Source organism: Lontra canadensis, unplaced genomic scaffold, assembly GCF_010015895.1.
Source record: "Lontra canadensis isolate GAN:19392208 unplaced genomic scaffold, GSC_riverotter_1.0 scaffold6, whole genome shotgun sequence".
Lineage (NCBI taxonomy): Eukaryota > Metazoa > Chordata > Mammalia > Carnivora > Mustelidae > Lontra > Lontra canadensis.
Genome location: NW_022631000.1, coordinates 29305159 through 29320653, shown reverse-complemented (window position 1 = coordinate 29320653; position 15495 = coordinate 29305159).

Sequence of the window (15495 nt, the reverse complement as noted above, 5' to 3'; positions counted from 1 at the left end):
CAGCAGCTGTTCACCATCCCTCCTAGGGCATTCGTGCACGCGCGTCCCTGTGGTAGCTGTACTCAAGGTCAGAGGCACAGTTGTCCCCTCTCTTCCAGGCAACAGTGGGTCCCCCAGATTAACAAGGAGTTTTTTCTTTTTAAACTTGTCTTTTTCCGTTGCAGGAATGTTGTTTAGTTCAGCATTTATGAAAGCAGATGCTGAGGCAGACCACCTAGGTTATATTTTAGGAGGACTTAGGTTAGCCATTCTTTCTTGGCTTCAGTTTTTTTTTCTCATTATTTCATTAAAAGCCACTGTTGAGGGCAGCCTGAGTGGCTTAGTTGTTAAGCGTCCGCCTTTGGCTCAGGTCATGCTCCCAGGGTTCTGGGATCAAACCCCGCATGGGGCTCCCTGCTCAGTGGGAAGCCTCCTTCTCCCTCTCCCACTCCCCCTGCTGTGTTCCCTCTCTCACTGTCTCTCTCTATCAAATAAATAAATAAAACCTTAAAAAGTAAATAAAAGCCACTGTCGAATAGGACTCTCTTGGGATCCAGGTATCAAGAAAAAGCACAGAGTTCTCATGTAACACTTTGGATTATTTCTATTCTAACAACTTTTGGATTATTTCTATTATATTTTGCCTTTTGTTTTCATTTTTAATTGTGATAAAATACACAGAGTTTACCATTTTAGCCATTTTTCCAAGGGAAGCCTGATTTTCATAGTAAAGAACACATAAATTCATAAATTCACCATCTGAGCCATTTTTCAGTGTAGCTTTAGTAGTGTTGAGGACATTCCCATTGCTGTGAAACAGATCTCCTGAATGTTTTTGTCTTACAAAACTGAAACTCTATATTAAGCAATAATTTCCCATTTTCCCCCCTTCTCAGACCTTGGCAACCACCATTCTACTTTGTTTCTATGAACTTGAAACCACGTTAAAGTCCTCATTTAAGTGGAATCATATGGTACTCATCTTTTTGTGACGGGCTTATTTTATTTAGCGCATGTCCTCCAGGATCATCCCTGCTGTAGCGCGTGTCCCCATCTCCCTTCTTTCGAAGGCTGAATAATGCTCTATAGTAGCTCTTGACCACATCCTGTTCACCCTTTTATCCACTGCCGGGCCCTTGAGTCCCTTCCACCTTTTGACTATTGGGATTTATTTGTGCTATAAGGAATATTTTTGTGTTTGGGGACAAGATATATTTGAAGGAAAAGTGAGCAGGGAGGAACGACAGGCCACTGCTGTTATTTCTGTCTTTATTATAAGCAGCTAAACAGTCTTAGAAGAAAGTCTTTCCGTACCAGTACCCAGGGTTAGACTTTGTGATCCTCTGGTCATTTGTGTTACCAAACTTGTACAGTCCCTGATTCTTCTGTGCTTACTGTCTAACGAAACATGAGTCCTTGGCTAATTTGGGACGGTTCGTCGGAGAACAGAATAAAGCATTACACAGCAGCATCAGATAGGGTCACTTATTAGAGGTACTATTTCTTTCTAGTTGAGATTTTATGTAATACCACATGCTTGCAAAGTATTGTGGGATCGATTTGGCCAGGCAAGCATCTTAAAAATCCTGTGAGGATTTACATTTTAATCAGTTCAATGTCCTGCAGAGGATGGTGAAATTTCTAGATCTAACAGGAGATGAAGAGATAGGGTTATTCCCAGAGGGTGGGAGGGAAGAGAGAATGGGATGGAGAGGACCTTCTTGGTGCCCTTTCATGAAATTCACATGCTACAAACAAAGCAAAATTTTCTCTAAGATCCCCCAAAATGAAAAACTAGCTTTGGGTCACATGCCTTTGAGTCTCTAATCAACTCCTCTGCTATATGTAAAGGTCAGTAAACAATAATTTGCTACCTTAAAGCCCTTCCAGTGGCCATCCTTCATCATCACCAAGGGGAGCAACTAAAAATCATAGGCATCGACAGAATGGCAGCCAATGCCCAAGCACCTGTTCGAATAACCAGGGAAACAAAGTGCAAATTTCCAGGAAGGAATTCACCCCCAGCCCCAGAAAGTAACCAGTGCAGCAGCCTTAGTAGTAAGCCACAGACCTTGTCAGTATCTTGATCATCAGTAACCTACATGTTAAAGGCACCTGTCCCCAAAGCACAACTACACAGAATTCACAGTAGGGCGCAGCGTCTTACAGTGAGCTAGGGAAGTGTTGTGTTACAAATTTAGCTGCTTTGACATCTCTGGCCATTTTGTCTTTTCTCTTGGCTCATTTTGCCTTTGTACCTGACCATTCACTGCGGTAGCGGCCGTGTAATCACACATTATTACGACAATCTTACCATTCCTTCTTCTCGCTGTAAGGACCTATTTAGCCAGAGCGATTCCATCTCGGTTAAACTTGATTTTGTGGCTTATGCAGCAAAACTTAAACTGACCCTTCCCCCGCCCCCCACCGAGGAACTTACTTAGAAGCAAGTCTGGGAAACCAGTAAAATATGGTTGACCAGTCCCAGATAACAGAGCCTGAATGCAAGGATGAGTCAGGCCAGGTGGAGACATCTGATCACTATCTCCCTAAAGAATTTGGGCCCTGCCTTTTGGGCACCTTTTGGGGGCCAATTCTGACGAAGGTGATAGGCTAGTTCAAATAGTTACTATGGGGTGAATTGTAATTCAGTTGGCCACCCGTGTGTGACCTAGGACTAGCATGACTGTGCAGCTTTCTCTGTGTGTTACAATCTCATTGGCCTCCTGTGTGTGGCCAGGCCCAACCACATGGCCTTTGCTCTATAAGAATTAGTCTGTGAGGCAGGGAGGTGTCACTCTCTCTGTAAGAGGCGGCCCCGACCAGTCGGTTTGATTCTCGGTGCTGGCGCGAAATAAAGCTTTGCTTGACCTTCGCTCTGTATCAGTCTCTCTCCTTTGATCACGGACCTTAACACTCACCTAGCTGTGCTTTAAGTCCTTCGGGGACTTTGGCTTCCTGCTGGAAGGCTCCTCTTCTTCATGCAGCCTGATCTTGACTACACTCTGCTTTTCAGTCCCTCGCTACTTCTAATTTAAGTGCAGTGTTTGCATCGAGCTTTCAGAGTCGGTCTGCACAAGGCTGTACATGGGCTGGGTGTCTCCACCAGCTCTCCATCACCCCAAATAGCCAAAGAGCAGGAAGCTCAGGAGGGAGGAACCTAACCATCAGATCACCACTCCTCAAGGGCTGGTCCCCTATGGCGGCTCGTCTCAAATGTTAGTCTGCCTCAAACTGAAGGGCATGTTGAAGCCAAGGAATGCCAGGCCCCACACCCACAATTTCTGATCAAGTGGGTCTGGGTTGGACTCAGAGAAGTTGCATATTTAACAAATTCCCGGGTGATGCTAATGCTGCTAGTCTAGGGACCATACACTGAGAATGAATGCTCAAGGCTAAAAATATTCATGTCAGAAAGAACCACATCTCCTAGTTATTGGCCACTTATTATATGCAGGACACTATTCTACGTGCTTTGCTCATTTGTCTTTACAACAGCTTTTAGTTTTTTCTGTTTTCAATGGACTGATTCAGGACTGAATCACAGAGAGGTTAACTAGCTTTCCAAAGTCACACAGTAAGAGCTGGTGCTGGGCTGTGAAACTTCCTAGTTAGTTTCAGAGCCCGTGGGTTTAAATTAACCTCCAAGGTATCAAGCAGAGTATCTTGAAATGAATACATTTGCATACATTTTGTATTTACTTATGTATGAACCTGTAAACATTCAGAAATGATTAAGAAAAACAATCCTTTTTAATATATTAAGCCGGTTATCGCATTTCCCCCAATTCTGTTCATTTTACTTACCACCCCCCCACGGTGAACCAGAATGAAGAATGAAAGAGGACTATCATAAAATTTTCTAGTTGAAAATTTTAAAAAGATTCACCTCCCATAATGAAGAGTGTTTGTGCATGTTTCTTCTCCTTTTCTTTCAAATCCCCCATCAATCTTTAGGCATGGAAGCATTTCAAGCATGGAGTATGATCATTTGGGAAGATGTGCCTTATTACTTTGCTTCTTCCCAGAGAAGGGCTGTTTGTCTCTTTCTCTCTCTCTCTGCTCCACTGATCCTTTAATCTGGGCTTTTCCAGGAGCCGAAACAGAAAAACATTATTGATTTGAGAGTTTGCTGCTTGAGAGACTGTAAACTGTGACAAATTAGCGCCTCTTGGGTCTCCACACCTGTGACCATGATAATTTAGAGCAAAAGTAAGGTCTTGAACCAATACTACTGTATTCCCTCAAATCCAAGATGCTACTGATTGTAGGAAGGACCATTATTTTGTGAATCACTGGGAGAGAAAAAGAATGCTGCCAATTAAGCTGAGGCACAGCTGGAGTCCTTATGCAGTAATTGGGCACACAAACCTCTCATTACTTTGACAGTTCTTTCATCTAGTCTGAGGGACTTGGCAAGACCTCCAAATTCATTCAGGTGCGAATCTTGGCATGTAATATGTCGATGCTTCTCAGACTTGACTGGGCACATGAATCGCTTGGGAGTCATGTTAAAATGCAGATTCTGATTCAGTAGGTCCAGGATGGAGCTGAAATTTTGTATTTCAAGTAAGGTCTCAGATGCTGCTGGTTGTCCACCAATTTTTGGGTAGCGAGGTGACAAGCAATCTTTACACGGACCTCCTTAACAGAATGTAACTCCTCTTGATCTGCTCATGGACATCTCCCTTTCTTAGGCCTCGGACAGCACTTGCCTGTTGCTTCTCAAGACAAGAGAGAGCCTGCAGTTAACTCCTCCAACAATAAATATTCGCTTTACAGACGTCAAACCTGGGTCCCACACCTTCACAGCCAGGACTTCCTTTGTATCCAATGACTTTTTCAATACAGAATTGTAGTGTAAACATTTTCAAGACTTTTAAAAAAGCAACAAAGCTTAACGCATTCAATAGGACAATGCGTACAGCTTAACAGAAGATAATACGGACAACCACGACCAAGTTCATGAACACACAGTCCATGACGGCTAGATCACAGCTGCTGCCAGGAGTACAGTGAACACAGGAGGCCATCGCTTGTATGACTCATTCTGATTTCTCTGCAATATGTGAAAAAAGAAGAACATATGAAAAGTATAATGATAGTATATTAAAAGAACAGGAACAATGAGAGGGCAAGGAAAGATACTGGAAATGAAACTATATATCATACCTTGCATTTATCTTTTTGTTCATGATATATTTATTAAGTATTTATTTATTTATTTATTGTTTAAACGATTTTATTTTATTTGACAGAGACAAGGTCACAAGTAGGCAGAGAGAGGGGTAAGCAGGCTCCCTGCTGAGAAGAGCACACGATGCAGGGCTCCATCCCAGCACCCTGGGATCATGACCTGCGCAGAAGGCAAAGACTTTAACCTGCTGAGCCACCCAGGTGCCCCTATTTATTAAGTATTTATTATAGGTAAGGCACTGCTTTGAGAAATTGCATTGAACAGGGGCACCTGGGTGGCTCAGCCATTAAGCATCTGCCTTAGGCTCAGGTCATGATCCCAGGGTGCTGGGATCCCGCCCTACATCAGGCTCCCTGCCCAGCAGGAAGCCTGCTTCTCCCTCTCCCACTCCCCCTGCTTGTGTTCCCTCTCTCACTGTCTCTCTCTGTCAAATATATAAATAGAATCTTAAAAAAAAAAAAAAAAAGAAATTGTAGTGAACAGGCAGATCCACAGTTCCTGCCCTCATGTAGCTTACAATTCAGCAGGGAGGCTGACATTAAAAAAACATACAGTCAATTCTCAGAGATACAGTCAGACCTCAGAAAAAGTCGGTTCTTGCGGATTCTGTATTTGCAAATTTGCCTATGTATGGTCTGCTAGGTCTAGAACAAGATACTACCGATGGGGGTCTTAAATAGAAATTTATTTTCTCAGAGTTCTGTAGGATTTAAGTCCAAAATCAAAGTGCTGGAAAATTCAATTTCTGGCAAAGCCTCTCTTCTTTGCTTGCCGATGACTGATTTCTCATTATGCCCTCACATGAAATTTTCTCCACGAACCTGAGACAGAGAGAGGGTGTCTCCTCCTCTTCTTATAAGGATACCTGTCCTTTTGGGTCAAGGCCTCACCCTTATGATCTCATTTAATCTGAATTACTTCCTTAAGGGTCTATCTGTTAATATAATCATGTTGGGAGTTTGGGCTTCAAAGGTCAATTTTGGGAAGTCTCAATTGAATCCTTGACAGCCTCCTTCCTAAAATCTACTTAACCCCTAAATCCATACTTGCTATGTGTTCATGGTCATTAATAGACATATGCAGAACATCTCAAAATTTGTGTTACGGACACATCATGTTCCCAGTTGCAGTTGGACAGGGTGACTGTTGTCTTCTTGGTTCAGTTCTCGTACTCTAAACAATGTCTTCTTCATGGTCTATAGGACGTTCAATACTGTGTTTTTTTTTTTTTTTTAAGATTTTATTTATTTATCCGACAGAGATCACAAGTAGGCAGAGAGGCAGGCAGAGAGAGAGAGAGAGGAGGAAGCAGGCTCCCCACCAAGGAGAGAACCCGATGTGGGCCTCGATCCCAGGACCCTGGGATCATGACCTGAGCTGAAGGCAGAGGCTTTAACCCTCTGAGCCACCCAGGCGCCCAATACTGTGTGTTTTTCAGTCACAAATTTTAAATCTCCATTAAAAACTATCAATGCATCCAGGGACACTTTTAGATGAATATAGGTGGTTTGGGAGAATATCAGGCTCTGGTAGAAAGTCATCCCAGAAGTTGGAAAATTAAGCCTTCTCCATTCTTGGTTCCTATAAAGAAGCAAAATAAAGAAAGAAATGCATAGAACAGTCTTTCTTCATTTTCATAATAATTACTTTTTATTTTTTTCCAGTTTGAAACATTTCTCATTAGAGAATTTGATCTCATATACTTGAGAGGAATTGAAACGACTTTTCCCAGTTCCATTCACGGCTTGTGTTCTGATTTCCAACCACCAGGTGGAGACCAAACAAAACTAATTAAAGTATTCCCAGCATCTTCTGGTTTATCCGGAATGAGAGCGATTCCGTAATCTAAATTAGGGGCACAAAGAATTTTTTTCCTCCTGTGAGTGAACCACTGATCGATCTCTTAGGGAATAAAACCTCACAGATCAAAGACCACATGCAAATTCAAAACAAACATTTTTCGAGGAGAACCATCAGGTGTTCGATCAATGACTTAAAATTAACATCGGGAAACCTATATTTTAAATCCGTTTAACAAAAGCAAACATATTTACATTTCTGTGCTACACTATGGCCAGGTGGAGAATGGGTGAGATGAAGTAGGGAAAAAAAACAAAACAAAACAAAAAAAACAAACCCAAAACGGGAAAGAGGAGGAAAGAGAAGAAGACACAAACAGGCTACACACAGTGAAACACGGAGCTATTGAAGGCTGAGTTGAAACACGGAATGGGAGCCGAGTCCGACTGTGTCTCAGCGTCTGTCTTGGGGCAGCACTTTTTTTATCCTTCTCCTTGTCCCTGTGCAGGGAGGGTATCCGGGTCAGCAATCCCACAGAGCTCTTTCAAAAGCTGATTAACCTTGAAGCATCCCTTTTCTGAACTGGGAATCGGGTCTGCTTTTATTTGCAAACTTCAAAGTTCAATATTAAAGTGAAGATTTTTTTTCCCACTGAACTTGTAAGATCTTCCCACCTCATGTAAAGAAATCACTTACGTTTTTTAACTTCCCTCTGTAACTTTAGAAGTGTCTTTAGGGGCGAGATATTTGTTATTCACAAGCAGCCAGGGAGTTTTAGGTCTATATATGTATATTTTTAAAGTTAGAGGTTTCTCATTCTACCATATTTGAAAGTTATAGTTCATTCTAGTGGCCGCATAATTATTCTGAACCTTATTGCCCATCAAATCGATGGTCTGCGCATGTGTGTGAGAGCCATAGCGGGTCACATGCATGCTTCTTAATTAGAGCCTTGAGAAGATGTTCTATGACAGGAACAAAGATAAAATTTCTCTTCTGGGAACATAAGGTAATGGCAGATCCTGCTTCCTGCCTCTTGAGGGATCCAAAAGTTTCAGTCACTACGGCTCACCACAAAGAGGGGGAAATGGCCCCGTGTCTGTAGCTTACTTCTCCTTATTTACCAGGAACTGGACACAATAAAATTAAGAGCCAGATCCCAGCTATGCACAGAACTTCTTTGTGAGGGTCTCATTGTTCAGATGAAACGTAGCAAACTGTCTGGCACAGTTGTCATTGTAACGCTAGAAAGTAGTGGGAATATCACACCCAGTCTCAATGTTTTAGAAAAGCCCATCTCATAGGTACTGTGAATCACCACCGTTTATCATATTTGATGCTTCTGTGACGTCACATCATATGGAAGTTGGTGGCCTTTTAAAAAGAAATCCCATGGTATTCTCATTTCTTCCTATACTCCTTGGAGATTTAAAAAAATAGAGCAAAAAAAAAAAAAAGTCAACACTGTCTTGTTAATAAACCAGCCTCTACTTACTTTTTAAGCACTTAAAACAAAAACAAATAAAAAAAAAAAAAAGATTTTAACAAGCAGGGGAGTGGCCGGCAGAGGGAGAAGCAGGCTCCCCGCTGAGCAGGAAGCCTAAATGGGGACTGGATCCAAGGACTGTGGGATCATGACCTGAGCTGAAGGCAGACGCTTAACCAGCTGAGCCACCCAGCGTCCCTAAACAAAAACAAAATTGCCTCATTGGAAGCCAGCTGAATGGCCTTGGAAGTTTCTGGGCCTCGGACTCTCCAAGGTAGAACAGTATGCAAAGATGATATACTCAGGAGCCCGAAGAAGTGTTAGAATCTTTATTTACATTTTTTTCCACCTGAAATGTAAAGAAATATATTCAGCTCTACTAATATTTTATATATAGATCATGAGAGCACAAGTGTATAATTTATAAATGTACAAATTTGGGAAGTGCCTGCTCAAAAATGTTTACTTTTAATGCATCTGATCAAAAAAGTGTGATTACTAATCTAGACATTTCAAAGATTGGGTTAGATTTAGTTGGTTTTTTTGTTTGATTGTTTGTTTTGTTTTGTTTTTCCAATCTGGTGGTTGCAACCTATTGCTGGGATGTGCAATTAGGGGATTTTTAAAGAGTGAAATAAAATATAAAATACCAGAGTGCATGGCTCTTAGCAAAAAAAGCAAGAATTGAGTATTGTTCCGTGAAACTTTTTAGATGAACACATGTGAGCATGGGATCCAACGTAAAATGTTTCTCCTGTTGTAGCTTGAGGTTAAAAAAGTAGGAAGGAACTGGACTTGAGTGGTTCTTAAAGCGTCATCCCTGGGGCCAGCAGCAACAGCAGATGGGAACTTATTAGAAAGGCAAATTCTTCAATCCCACCTCAGATGGTATCAGAAAGTGTGACTGGAACCCAGCAACTGTGGTTTAACGAGTGCTCTAGGTGATTCTGAGGTTCTAAGGTTCAGAGCCCCTGGCCCCGAGCATCTCTAGGACCCAAGTGGTTACAAAAGTTTCAGATTCAGATATTCATTTAACTAAGGCAATGTTTTTCACGTCCCAAGCAGGTCTAGGATGGGGCTTTGGAATCTTATTTTTAACAAGTGTCTCTGGGGATGCTTGTGATCAGTCGAGTTTGGGAGACAACTGACGGAGAAATGTGGAGAAGAGAGAGTCTGCAGAACCTCTTTTCCAGAGCAGAAGCAGTGTTTTAGAGAAGTTAAGCCGAAAGCAGGGAAATAAGCCATTCAAACCAGAAGCCTAAAAGCTAAGAATTATCTAAACATTTCTAAACTGAGCGAGATGACTTTTCTTTCGTCTGGAGTGAGCAGAAAAGGAGATACTCCTCTGAAAAGCTTTCCTTGGGGTCCTGTGCGGCATTTTGGATCTAGCACACAGTGGGCACCCACGACATGCTTATGTGGTGAGCCTTGCCTTCCCATGGTATGGAGTCTCTGGGGAGGCGGGCAGCTCCTGAGCTCCAGAGTTTGGGGTAGGTGTCGCAGGAGATGGTCTCAAATTCCTAAACGGCTGAATCAGGCAAAATTTCAAATGCGCTGGTGGGGTAGAGACCCCACTTTGAAAAATAACTATCACAATCGACTTAGTTTTGCTACTGCTTAAACTACATTCACTGTTGATTATAATTAAAAGTAAAGTCTTTATAAGTTAGAAAAATAATGTCTGTACATTTTAAGTATATACTATAAAAATTCTATACTATATATACTATAGTATAAGTATATACTATAAAAAATACCATATACTATATAAGTATAAATATCTGAAAATTCTCTGACACCCTCTCATTCTCAGCCCCCCATCCCCAAGTAACTATTGCTAGCAATTTGAAGGCTATTTTCTGACTTTTTAGTAGACATATATATATAGTCTTTAATAAACAAAATTAATATTGGAGTCATTCTATAGTTTTTCAGGAGAGAGCTGATCCTGAATATTTTCCTGTGTCTTTCCATACCTAGCCAAATCTTTTGAACAGCAGCAGATTTTATTTTATTTTTTATTTTTTTAAAAAGATTTTATTTATTTATTTATTTATTTGACAGAGAGAGAGATCACAAGTAGGCAGAGAGGCAGGCAGAGAGAGAGAGAGAGAGGGAAACAGGCTCCCTACTGAGCAGAGAGCCTGATGTGGGACTCGATCACAGGACCCCTGAGATCATGACCTGAGCCGAAGGCAGGGACTTAACCCACTGAACCACTCAGGTGCCCGAACAGCAGCAGATTTTAAATGTTGAATTTAACATACACCAAACTTATTTGACCTCAGAACACTTTTAAACTGAGAATGTATTTTGAGTGAATTATCCACAAGAACTCAAGGCAGACAACATGTGCTTGGATTAAATGAGGCAGCTAAATAAACAATGTTTCCTGAACACATTAATACTGTAAGAAATTATATAAATTTAATTTATTGCATTAAAAAAGTTTTAACAGGAAGAATAATAAGAGTGGAAAAAAATTAAATCATTGCATTTTATAAAGAACAAAGCATACTGAGATTAAGTAAAATGTCTTCATTTTATATGTTGTTATAAAATGTGACATAAAAACAAACTCTTGAAGATAGCATTTTGGGCTTACTTTTTGACATAGTTTAATAGCTGCAATACTGTTTTGGGGTAAAAATCTCATATGTGGCAAGATATCACATATGTTGTCTCCAACACAATATTTTTAAAAATCCCATTTTTAAATATAAAATATTGTAACCAAGGAAAGAAGTGCATAAACAGTACAAACTTTTTACAATCTCTGTGTATTCTTGATTGCTCTAAAAATCTTCCATTATCTCCTTTGATAGCTTTGATATCAAAGTTTGATAGTTTGATAGCTCTCTGCTGATTTTTCTAGAAACTGATGCATACAAGCATTCATTTTTATGTTGACCTAGTCAAACATTTTGCTCTTTTAATTTGTGCAAAGCTTTTGAACCACAAGACTGTTTTTCCATTGGAAACTTTCTTCTTTCAGCCTTCAGTCCATGAGGAACAACTCTGTATAAGTTCTTAATAATAAACCTCAAATAATAACCTCAAATGAACATGGCAACTATGAGAAAAGACACTGGGGATTAAGCAGAGCAGTTGTCGTCCTGGAGAGAATGTGTGAGGAGATGGCTGGATGGATGTAGCAGCTTCACAGGCAGGCACTGACCACTGTAGGATGAAAGAAGTTTCCCATGTAAAACTCTGAGGCTCAGAGGCTAACGTGACTTGTGCAAGGTCCCTAAAATTCACATATGTATTTGTGTGATGTCGAAGCCTGCTGCTTTCTCCACCATGGCTGGATTCCCTCTGCTTCAGTCATTTACCCACCATTAACATTTTCATTGCATGTCCTACAGCTTTATTTCTTGGTTAAGATATACTTTTAAATTGACTCATTTTTTTTGGTGTGTTTTACATAAGCATATGTTAAAAGGACATTTTATATTAGTAATCTTCAAAGTGGTGAATGAAGAGTTTCCAAGTGGAACCAAGAAAAGATAGTTTTAAGGTGATTAATTTTCAGATCCTCAACATCCATAGTTGGAAGTTTGTTTTTTTTTTAAAGATTTATTTATTTATTTCAGAGGGGGCCCCTCTGAAGAAAATCTTCAAGCAGACTTCCTGCTGAGTGTGGAGCCAGATGTAGGGCTTGATCTTATGATCCTGAGATCATCACCCAGGAGATCATGACCCGACCTGAAACCAAGAGTCAGATGCTTAAATGACTGAGCCCCAGGTGCCCCTTCCTTAGGTATTCTTTACTAATACAAGTCTACCTGGGGACACGTTCTTCTCTTCTCTTCTCTCCCTGTCCTATTCTTACTGTGAGGCCTTGCTCTGGGGGATAAAAGTCTCTGGGGTCTAAACAGCTTAGGAATTGTTTGGGTAACAAGTCCTTTTGCAAGGTAGGAATTTCTCAATTTTTATTTCAACAAAATTGAAGAAAGACCTAATTGAATTTTCAACATGTTGATCACTAAAAATAATATCTGAGGAGTAGTCACTATGTGGATTTTGAGATAGAGCTCAAATGAATTCAACGATTGATGTTGCCATAACTAAACTCCCATTCCCATCTACTTATGCCAACAAGGTTTTTCAGAGCTGACATCTATAAAAATGAAAAATAAAAATGAAATTAATTCTAAATCTGTCTCATTCAATAAGTAAATAATATTAATCCATGGATACATTAATTAACTTAAAATTATCCGCAATAGTTCTCCTACTAAGATATGTATTTCCACTAGAGCTTTTTAAGTGTAAAATTTATCATAATTTCTGATATCTTCTGGGGTTTTTTGATTAATTGTATATTGATACAATGATATACTAATAACTTCATTGAAAAAAGTTTGAACGCCTAGAACTTTATGGTCATGGGTAACAAAAATTGTTTTAGTCTGTTCAGGCTGCTATTACAAAAATAACTTAGACCAGATGGCTTACAAACAACAGAAATTTATTTCACAGAGTTCTAGAGGCTAGGAAGCCCAAGATCAAGGTGCAGGCAGGTTCAGAGCCTGGTTAAGACCCACTTCCTGTTCATAGATGGCCATCTTCTTACCATGTCCTTACATGGTGGAAGGAACGAGAGATCTCTCTGAAATCTTTCTTATAAGACTACAAATCCCATTCATGAGGATTCCAGTCTTATGACATAATCCCTTCCCAAACATTGAACACCATCATCCTGTAGTTGGGATTACAACATATGAATTTGGTGGTGGTGGGGGGGGTGTCCAAAAACAGTCTATAGCAAAAATGTATTTTGATTCTTTTTTTAAAAATATTAATTCCTTAATTTATTTTTAGTTCCTTAACTTTTTTTTTTTTAAAGATTTTATTTATTTATTTAACAGACAGAGATCACAAATAGGCAGAGAGGCAGGCAGAGAGAGAGGGGGAAGCAGGCTCCCTGCTGAGCAGGGAGCCCAATGAGGGGCTCGATCTCAGGACCCTGGGATCATGACCTGAGCCGAAGGCAGAGGCTTTAACCCACTGAGCCACCCAGGCGCCCCTATTTTGATTCTTATAAGCATTTTTTCATTGCAGTAAGTAAGGGTATAAAGACTTTCAGGCTTAAGAATGTAGGATACGGAGTCAGGGTCTCTTAAACACAATACATTATGGGACAGTTAATTCTCTGTTGGTTGTTTTGGGGTTTGCTTTCCTGTGTTCTTAAGAATAATTAGCAGCATTCCTGGCCTCTACCAACTAGACAGCGGTAGCATATCCCCACAACTCCCCAAGTTATGACAACCAAAAATGTGTCTAGATATTGCCAAAAGTTCCTTGTGGCACAAAATCACCAGTGGTTAAAAACCACTGCATTAGGTTGTAATTTTGTGGGGGGAGTGAAATGGAAAATAGAAATTAAAGAGAAAAGGAATCATGTGCAATTTCTGCCTCTTAAAGGAGAGCTTGTTCATCTTTAGTTAATAATGGATATGTAGTCGCTATGAGATTTAGATTCTCCTGCTCTATATCACCATATAAACGGAAAACCAATTTTCCTTGCTGTTATGGGTTAAATTATGATTTCCTCAAAAGATACATTGAAGTGCTAACCCCTGTTTCCTCAGAATATGACACTATTTAGAAATAGGGTCATTACAGGCATAGTCAAGTTAAAATGGAGTTATTAGGGTATGTCCTAATATGGTCTGATGGCATCATTATAGAAAGGGAAAATTTGGGCACAGACACAGAATACACAAAAGGAAAATGATATGAAGATAGCCATATATGTGGGAAGCAGAGACTGGGCTGGTGGTAAACCAGAGATGTCAAGACTTGCTGGTCACCACAGGAAGCTATAAGAGGCAAGGAAGAATTCTACCCAGAGTCCCAGATGGAGCATGGCCCTGCCAACACCTTGATTTTGGATTTCTAGCTTCCAAAACTGTAAAGCAGTAATTTTTCTTTGATCATTCAGTTTGTGGTTCCTTGTTATGGCAGCCCTTATAAACTAATATAGTTGCCATAAAAATAAAACCATAAAAACAAATACAATAAAAACAAGACTGCTCTTAAATGTTTATTAAATTCCAGCCAGATGCTTAGGAATCTACTAAAGATAGGCCAGGTCCTCACTATCTCTTTATTAAAAGGGAAGAATAGCCAGTGTTACCACCATGTTCATAGCAGCATTATTTGCAATAGATAAAAGGTGGAAGTAACCAGAGTATCCAGATGATAGATGTATCCATTGTATCCACTGATGGATGAATGGATAAACAAAATATGGTATACATATACAATGGGGTATTAGTCATACTTAAGAAGTTCTGACACAGGCTACCAGATGAATGAACTTTGAGGGCATTATGCTAAATGAAGTAAGCCAGTCACAAAAGGACAAATACTGTATAATTCCACTTACATGAGATAGTTAGGGTAGTCAAACTCATGGAGATAGAAAGGAGAGTGGTGGTTGCTGGGGTAGGAGAGGGGGAAAAATGGGGAGTTACTCTTCAGTGGGTACAGAGTTTCAGTTTTTCAAGATGAAAGGAGTTCTGTGAATGGGTGATATTAAAGATAGCAAGCAATGTGAATGAAATTTATGCCACAGAACTGTACACTTAAAAATGGTTAACATGGCGGGGGGTGCCTGGGTGGCCTTTGGATTTCTTCCAAAGACTCAGTTGATTAAGCATCAGACTCTTGATCTCAGTTCAGTTCTTGATCTCCGGGTCATGAGTTCAGGCCCTGTGTTGGGCTCCATGCTGGCTGTGGAGCTTACTTTAAAAAAAAAAAAAAAAAAAAAAAAAAAAAAGAAAAGGTTAACATGGTAAATTTTATATTGTGTATTTTACCACAATTAAGAAGACAAAAAGAATAAAAGAACAGCCAACGTTAAAAGAGACATTGAAGACCTAGTAACACAAAATTGAGGTGACTTAATCATGTGGGTTAGAAGTTAAAGAAATCTGAATAACTTTCTATGTGAGTCAGGGTTTTTTTTTCTTTTTTTTTTTTTTTTTTTATGGGTAAATGTCTACACGGTTCCTTAAGTCAT